The sequence below is a fragment of the Etheostoma spectabile genome, chromosome 8 (genome assembly GCF_008692095.1).
Source record: "Etheostoma spectabile isolate EspeVRDwgs_2016 chromosome 8, UIUC_Espe_1.0, whole genome shotgun sequence".
Classification (NCBI taxonomy): domain Eukaryota; kingdom Metazoa; phylum Chordata; class Actinopteri; order Perciformes; family Percidae; genus Etheostoma; species Etheostoma spectabile.
The window spans coordinates 3,511,218-3,520,370 of record NC_045740.1 but is presented as its reverse complement, the minus strand read 5'-3'; positions in this window follow the sequence as shown (position 1 = coordinate 3,520,370).

Genomic DNA, 9,153 nt, shown 5'->3' with positions numbered 1-9,153 from the left:
TATGATCTTTTTTGCAAATCTATTTGTCCCTATGCCACCAATATGAAATGTTTATAATGTGCTTTATGTTCTTCCGCACAGACTGTAACACTACTCCTATTTACAGTGTGCCATCAAAGGTAAGCTTATATGCTTACACTGAAAAGAGGCTATGGCCTAGCTGTCTATTGAGTTAGACAAAATGTTCTGGGGTGATCAAAGATTTGAAGAGAAAGGCCACCACCCATAAATCAGTGCATGAGCACAATGCAATTGTAAATATCAGGTTTGAGCTGCATTCAAAGTTACGCAAAAGGTTGTTTTCTGTAGATTTAATTTTGCTAGCAGAATCAGCCCACTGTTTTCATTAATTTTCTGGCACCATTGCAGTCATGTGTGCTAACCACATGTCAGGTTGCCAGCACATGACAACCTAAATACCACTAAGGTACAACTTTTGACTTGTGGGCCTTTAGAGAGTTCTCTGACCTCCTGTGACCCAGATGAGGCCTTTCCATAACATCAAGAGTGACACTGCGCCCCCAAACAACTCAACCAAATCTGGATGTTTTGTTGTATCTGAAATCAAGATCTGAAGGCGTCTTCGGAATTCTGCCATCTCTAAAACATGACTGTTGAAACATGAAACATAAATGTGACAAATACATCCATTTAATTGCGTGCCCTTTGACTTTCATGGGTCTCTTTCTCACTGGAGCAGATGCTACATCTCTGACTGACCTCGGTTACGACCCAGTGACCATCACATAGATCTGAGTGCGTGAATGCATCTTAAGTAAAAACAGCTTTAGCAAGCTCAGTCAGTCTGGCATTCTCTACACAATCCTGGCATTAAGCAATAGAACATATTGTCGAGTTCAGATGGACATATATGTAATAAGCTAGTGTACTTAAGCTTGTTATTGTACTTCACTGCAACCGCTCACTGTGCATCTTCTTTAGCAGAGCTACAGATATGAGGATGATTTATAGAATTGAAGCTAATCTGAATAAGGTATCACATAAGTGGTACCTCGTTTAACCAATCACATCACATAGACCGGGTAATGGGTCACAAAGAACTAAGAGAACCATTAATAATAATAACAATAATAATACATTTATTTCATATAGCGCTTTAAAAGGTACTCAAAGGCACTTTTCAAGGTAAAAACAAAGAAAAAAAATAACAAGATCATAATGTATAAAAACAAGACCTACATTAATCTAACCGTAAAATGTTTTTCTTGTTTGTCTTTGTCATTTTAGCATCCGAGCTAAGAGTTTTTGATGTACTTATATACAATATATACTTTCTATATGTAGATATTTTCGACATAAATCTATATATTTATTTATTTCAAAACTGAAGTCTAACTAGGATAGAATAGGCCAAAAATAAAAAAATATATCCCTGCTAGCATTATCTTGAACTTAAGTTACAGCACAACATCTGAAAGAAGGACAGTTCTAAAACAAATTAGGTGTGTATGTCAGGTTTTTGTTAACACAGCAGTAAACTAAATAGATATCATTTCAAACCACTGACTATTTTGCAGGGCCATGTTGCCTTAAACCAGAATGTTCAACTGGCTTAACCTGAATGTTAAACCTCTCTCAATCACTTATCTTGTGTCTTTTCAGAGCTTATCTCCAGCTTATCTAATGGGATATTTATGGCGGCGTTGGGAAAAAACAACTGAGCAGCATCACTCACATGACTTTGACCCATAAAGATGATCAACATGCTTTCCAGCATATCTCTCAATAACAACGTGTGACTTTCCCCCCATGAAATTATTATTACAAATTATAATCCTGCTGAATTGTTGAGCATAAGTGCCCCACTTGGTCAACAAACCAATATATGTTTTTCCCCGTAGCAGCTGTTTTGTATTTGTCGTGAGGGGACAGAGCACCAGTGAATGCGTTGGCTAAGTTGTCGAACCCTCTAACACGATTAGGAGCTTAAGGCACTGAAACCCCTGAAACAGGAGATCACCAACATATCTGCTTTAATTACAGAAGATGATGACTTTCTTCTTTAAAAGTGCTATTTACTGTTTGCATGTAAATCCACGTAGGTGCAATTACTTGACAATTTTCTTTGTCGTTCTTTGCACTCTTCTGTATCTGCCTTCCAGAACATTTGTCTTTAAATTGAAGCTCTTTTCATATTAATTATTGAAAGAAAATCCCTAAAGAGAACCAATGTGTTTTTCAGCTGTGCAGAAACAGCAATGGAGCATTTTTCAAAGTCAGACCACTGATTTGGAGACCCAGTTTTACAAGCTTGTGGGAATTCTGCATTCAGCAATTTCCATTTGTATCTATATTTCACACTCAGAAAGTGTAAATGCATCCAGTTAAGAGGTAAAGAGGTAAACAGTGACATACATTCAAGAACACAAGTTTTAGTTATGTGATATTTGGCCTGAAATTACACTAATTCAGCTGCCTAAGAGTTACAAGTCTCTATTTAAGCCACCAACAATAATGCAGTTATAACCTTGGTTGCCAGGTTGAGTGAGTGTGGTCCTAATCAAGTGGCTCGCTCTGCCTTCCATGTTTGCTCTACTTTTTATGTGTGGCTGCGTGTTTGCTTGGGCTCAGGTTGAGTGAATATGAAGTTGCGTGTGTAAACTAATTTTGCTGAAACAGTTTGATGCAAGTTATGACTTATTCTAACCTGCTGGGGTATTAGCACACTGGAATAGGTGAGCTTAAGAGATAGGGATGGAAAACAAACAAACAAGTGACTGGGACAGAGACTGGAAGGGAAATTAAGGCGGGACCAGTCAACAGAGCAGCTGGACCTCTTGACCAGTCACCTGGCTGCTGTCCATATTTAAACACTGGTGAACAATTAGGGACCACTGGTCACCCCAGAGACCCAAAAGGCCCAGCTTTACTCAGTCTGTTGTTGGACAGCTTGTCACAGATTGACAAATGGGATCACATTACTAAAACAAACAAGTTAATGCATGAGCTGAAGATAAAGCTCACCAGTCAGTCTCTGATTAGTTCCCACTGTTTCTGTAGAAGCCCAAAGAGAATGGCAGTAATAGACTCCATGGTCTACATGATCTGCTAGAAGAACAATAGGCTGTTGGCATTCTATTTAGCTTGCTGATGAAGCACTCTGTAAATACCAGACCATTATAATTGATATGTTACACTTTAGCCTTTGTTGTCTCTAATTGGCTCTCCTGAAATTCTTCTAAAATAACTACAAACACTCACTGAAACAAGAGAAGGCTTGTTTGCTGACAGCATGCTAATTTAGGAATTGTTACAGGGTAGAAGTAGCAACCAACTGCTCGTAGTGGTGTCATGGTATCCTCTGGCCTCTCCATCCCCGTATCTCTACTGGGGTTTACTTCTGTGACATTGTTTGTTAATAGTATGCAGGCAGAGCAGGAGGGAGTACAGGGGAATTCTCTAACCATTCGGTAGATGCTTTCATTTGGCCAGAGCACATGCATTTCAGCAGTTGTTCAAAGTTATATATAATATATTTTCCTGTAATGTATCTGTCATATGCAATCATACCTCTACTTTTCTCCCCAATAAGCTGCATCCTTGAAAAAATGTCCAATAAAGGTTCCACTCTTTGATTTAGATATATCCCGAAGGAGGGTAATATATAAAATAATCCTGCTCACTGAAATGTATATTGTTTAACATAATAATATTTTCACTTTAAAATAAGCCTTGGGATGAAAAAAGTATTATGATAAAATAACTCTACTACTGGTTTTACATACACAACTAGGCACCTTTACAGATGTTTCTATGTCATACAACCATCCAAACCCTATTAAAGGCTGGTCAGAGGTGGTGCTTCTCCAAAACATGACTTTGATCTTTGGCCAATTTGTGGGGCCTTATTTTGTGTGATTTCAGCAGGGAATGTGCACATGCAGGTGGAGAGTCTGAGTGATTGCACTAGCTGACGTACACAATGCTCTCCCAGTCCCAGGCAAGCTGACTGCGGAAGGTTTGTAGGCCTCTAGGCAGGAGAACCAGGGAGTTGGGTGAAAGACAAACACTGAGAGGGTTTGACCGAGCCTTGCCCCCAAACAGATCTGACTTTAATGCATTATCATCTCTTTTCTAACAATTCAGTGTGCTTATTTGTTTGTGTGGGCCAGCTTCCCTGCTAAAGTTTCACGCCCCTCTAAATGTTACGGCTCAAACATAAATTGTCATAGGATCAGACCCTGATGTTGGGTTCCGTTGCTTTTTTTTTCCAACTGTGTGGCCACCCTCAGCCTTTCATTCTTATCCCAGTCACTGAAATGCTTCTGCTATTAATTCCCCAGCTGTGGATTGAAGCTCCTTTAGGCATGCTGCATTCCCCAGGCCGTCCTACTGTCGCCTGTGAGATAGCGCAGAGCACAAAACCTGCACTACTATTAAGATTCCTTATGTTACCCAGATAAGGGACATAAGAGGGCCTCTGCTTTCCCTCTGCCTCTACTTTCTTCTTGTATCTATAATGTCTTCCTTCCTTCCTTCCTCCTTCCCCCTGTCTTCACTAAGGACTCATGATGCTCCTATATTTGCTCAATCTCTCCCTCCCTGTCTGAGTCTTCAGACCTCATCCAATCATAACTAGCACACTGGCTCCAGTGTTAGGTTTCTGAATCACTGTTAGCGGCTCCTTGACACTACTTTTCTGGAAATCCAGACTGCAACCAACACCTCCTGAGAGACATCTCCCCCAGCAGTTATCCCCTTTTTAAAATAACTTGGGTAGACTGACATTATAGTCCAGGCAGTTTTTCATTTATAGATATAGCCAGTGTGTGTGATCGCATGATGATCGAACTCCAGGACAGAAACTGATGAAGAAATTGACACCTTTATACACTTAACACAAGCTTAAGAATTGCTGTGGTTGAGAGATGTCGCCTGGAAGCTATCGGCACAAATTATTATCCCTCGTATATAATCCCTTTTCAGCATTATCCTCTCTTTACTTGGCGATGAGAACCATTTGCAAAGGTCTGACCCAGTGGATAGTGTCTGTACATTTACAACTGCAATCCTGTGCAGCTTTCAGCGGCACTAGGCTGTAATTTAATGTGTGTCTGTGGAATTCAACGTCAGGTCATATTGCTTCAGTAAAGAACCATCAGCAGCTTTGTTCCGCCACAAAAAAATACATTAACAAAATGAGGTCAGCCGCACTTCTGGGCGACTCCTTACGTACCACACATTACTTTTTACAGACTTATTCAAAGCTGCAAAAAAAACAGAAAACAAGATTTACAGCCCTGGTTCTAGTATCAGCACTAGCAGGCATAGGTTTCTGCATTTTACTTCAACTTATGACACCGTGATCGAGGAATTTGCTCTGATGAAAGGTGTCTTTCCATGCAAGGCTTTTTCGTGATCTTGTAGATCAGTTATCCTAAGGATCATCAACCTGGGACTGCGCCAGCACAACTCTGTCTGCACCTCTGCAGGACTGACAGGCTGATGGGGGAATGTTTTTTTGGGGGGTGGGGGTTTACTTGGAAAGGTAGTCTGAGGGTAGCTGCCTCTCAGAGGAATCTGCCCCATTGCCTAAATTCCTCGCTCGACAACCTGCTTTGGAGGAACATGTTTCAATTGGAGATGCTTGTTTGTCCAGCAACAGCTTTTTCTGCAACTCTGGAAAACTTAGGGCCCCTGTGCTGCTACCCTTTCCACAATCGCTTAAATTCTCCTTTCTCCCTCTCTTTATCCCTCCCTCCCTCTGTCCCGTGGAAATGCGCCATTGACAGATCTTTATCAGCAGCCCCATCCCTGCTCGGGCTCGCCGCTTGCCTTTGTTTTATTTCACCGACCAAGCGCTGAGCCAGGATGAGGGATTTGTGTGCGCTTCCCTCTGCAGCTCTGCAGCCCTAATGTAAAACTGGTGTATTTGTGGTTGTGACAATCCTTTTCCACTCTATGCATGTTGCTCTGGATGATAATAACATGGGTCTTTGCCTGGGGGACAACACAGTGTGGTCAGGGACAGCCGCAGATGGTTGTGCCTGTGGAGGATATAAACAGCGGAAATGTCAAAACATCCCTCGGACAAGTAAAAGGAGAGGGAGCAAAATACTGAAAAAGTGAAAAACAGAATGGGGGTATGAAGTATGCTAACGAGCAAAAGTTGAATAGAGATGGAAACAGCCATTACAAAGACTCTATATATAGACAATTTGTAGACATGTGGAACTGCCCGCTCGTCCTTGTTGGTGTGATTAGATGGTAATAGTGAATGGAAAGTATGTTTAGCAGTTTATAAAACACAAGGCTGTGGGCAGGAGGTGTCGCCTTTCATCCCCCTGGGCTGGGGACAAACTGAGGTTGGGGTTGGATGAGTCTCCAGACAGGACCAATTCCACACAGACACTCAGGCCTTGTCAAACTCCCAAACTAAACTACATTACCCAGAAATCATGGCCACCCATGCTTGGCAACATTATAACACCATATTTGAAGCCAACTGCTTGTGATTTTCGGTCCTTTTCACATGCTGTTTGTTAATATTGCTTCATTCATTTCAATCTCTAAAGAGACTCATAACAGGATGTCACTTGCAATATACACTGGTTGTTTTACGCATTTGAACAAACAAAATGGTATGACTATAACTTATGTTCCCTGAAGGAGAGGAACAAGGTACAAAACATACAGTATTGGATATCATGCCCCCGCATGGCCTGACTGAAGACACCTCCATTCACGCCTATAAGGCAGATGATCTGTGGTGACATTTGCTAGGCCCCGCCTGCACATATAAACACCGTCACCACAGTCATCCTTCAGTTCAATTGCCGCTCTTCACCGAGCCCAGCTGTGCAGTGGGGAAACCTAGTGTTGTACCTCGTTCCTCTCCTTCAGGGAGCAGAAGTTATAGTGATAACATTTTGTTCCCTTCTAGCCAATTCACTTGGTACAACACATATAGTATTGGACATGTGTTCATGCCCCACAGAGCAGCCACAAAACCTACAGCACTCTTGTGCATCGCAGACCGGCAGACAGAACACAGTGAGCAACCAAAGGGACAGTGACATCCAAACGATAGAATCTAACCCTCACACCGTGAAGCAATGGACGACCACTGCTGCTGTATGCTAGGGAGATGGCCTCCACAATCCAGTGAGAAAGCCACTGTTTAGAGCCTCAAGCACCAAAGCCCATTTCCACCGGCGGAAATGCATACAGGTTTGTGTTGGGCCATGAATGCGCTAACATGAAGTTATTGTCAGCCTTTTCTGGAGGTGATGTGGCGCATGCAGCCTATGAGATTGCGTCCAACATTTAAACACTTGCATCTTTAACAGCCCAAGCGGCACTTCTCCGATCATAACGCCATCATACCCACTGTGTAAAATCGTCGGCCACTCTGCGCTGTGACAGATGTTCCCGGCTGAAAACTGGGCATATTTCCAACCCGAGGAAAGAAAACTGCTGACTCACACAGTATCACAGGCTTGAGAGATGTGGATAGCTGCTTGGGTTTCCCATCACGTCTGGGAATGATGCTGCACAGAGCCTCGGTCTGCTTTTTCCTTAGCCTGAATAGCATTGATTGCCCAAACAAGCCCTCAGCAGACACTGGCTCATCCAAATATATGACCCTGTCCCTATTTGGAAAGTGGAGAGGGTCAGCCACAAGTGTCCATGTGAAAACACTGTAGCCGCCTTCCCTCTGTCCAGGGAAAGCACTGCACAGCGGGACACACAACTCAGATCTCGTTGAAAAGAGGCACCAGCAGACTGTTGGCCGGCATTGTTGCCCCAACTCCGCCAAACACATGGCTTGATATGTCTGAAGCATGGTGACGGAGTTCAGCGCACGAGCGGTGCCTGCCTACGCTCAGTAAACCTTCTCCAGCTGAGAAGAGGAGAACCAGCAGTGCTTGGATGGTAGGGTAGTGGGTCCCACCCTGATTGTGGGACTGGGCCAGATAAGCTGCCAAGGACGGCTCCATAGGTGGAAGATTGACCAAGCAAGCTTTTTGGCTCCATCAGGATCCAAATACTGTCCATGATGCGAGTAGTCGGAGGCTTGCTCCTTGATGAGGTTAACTCTGAAACAAAGTCAGGAGATATGGGTAGGCTGCGAACTGTGATGGTTTTTGGGCCAGTGGAGGAGAGGGCTACTACAGCGCAGTACAGCGAGAAGAAGGATGTATCGTCCTGGCCAACCGGCACAGTAGCGGTGGTGTACTGGCCCAACAAAAAATCCTCCAGTTAATCCTCCGATAAACTATACATGTCCAAGCCGATGTCCAGCATGTCTTTAAGGCCTGACCTTACTAGCCTGTCACCATGCTCCTTATCAGCGAGGGCTTCAACCAAAAGCTCCTCACCGTCGGACACAGACAGAGCAGAGTCCCTCGACTCAGACAGGAGGGGGTCCTGCTGTGCGATCGTAGTCTTTCCGAGTACTTTCTCCACGAAAGAGACCAGTCTCTCCAGGGTTGAGTGCCGAAGCTGGGGATGAAATGCACAGGACTTGGACTCAGCCAACGCTCTCCTAGCGTAGAGAAGCCACTCCCCTGATGACGGGGGTGAACAAAAGACTTCTTCTTTGACTGTTTAGGCTTTGTGCTCATAGCAAGACACAAAACCAGTGGATACAATAGGCACAACATTTGCGCTTAGCAGGAAGCCATTGGCTAACAGCAAAAAGAGCTGTTATGCTAACCTGGAGATAGTAGCACACGAAAGAAACAGAGCTAACTAGCAGTAGTTAGCTTACCCGACGCGGAAGAGGTGTTCTTAGAGCGGTGAAGAGGGCAGGACCTAGCATACATCACCACAAATAACCTGTCTTAAAGGCATGAAATGAGGTGTCTTCGTGCAGGTCATGCGTGGGCGTGATACCCCGACTATATGTGTTGTACCGAGTGAATCAACAGAAAGGGAACAACTGATTTGGTAGTTTTTCTGATGAGGATTATTTCCACTGTTCCAAAAAATATACCCATAATGCCTTTTTCATATTGATGGCCGTGAAAGTAGTGTCTTAGATGCGCTCGTGCCAACCAAACACTGACAACCAAATGTGTGAATTGAAGGAAGGAGGCCAGAATAGACAGAGTAGTCTCTGTGTCTTCGGCCTGCTTACTGTTTGTAAGCATTCACACACACACACACACACACACACACACACACACA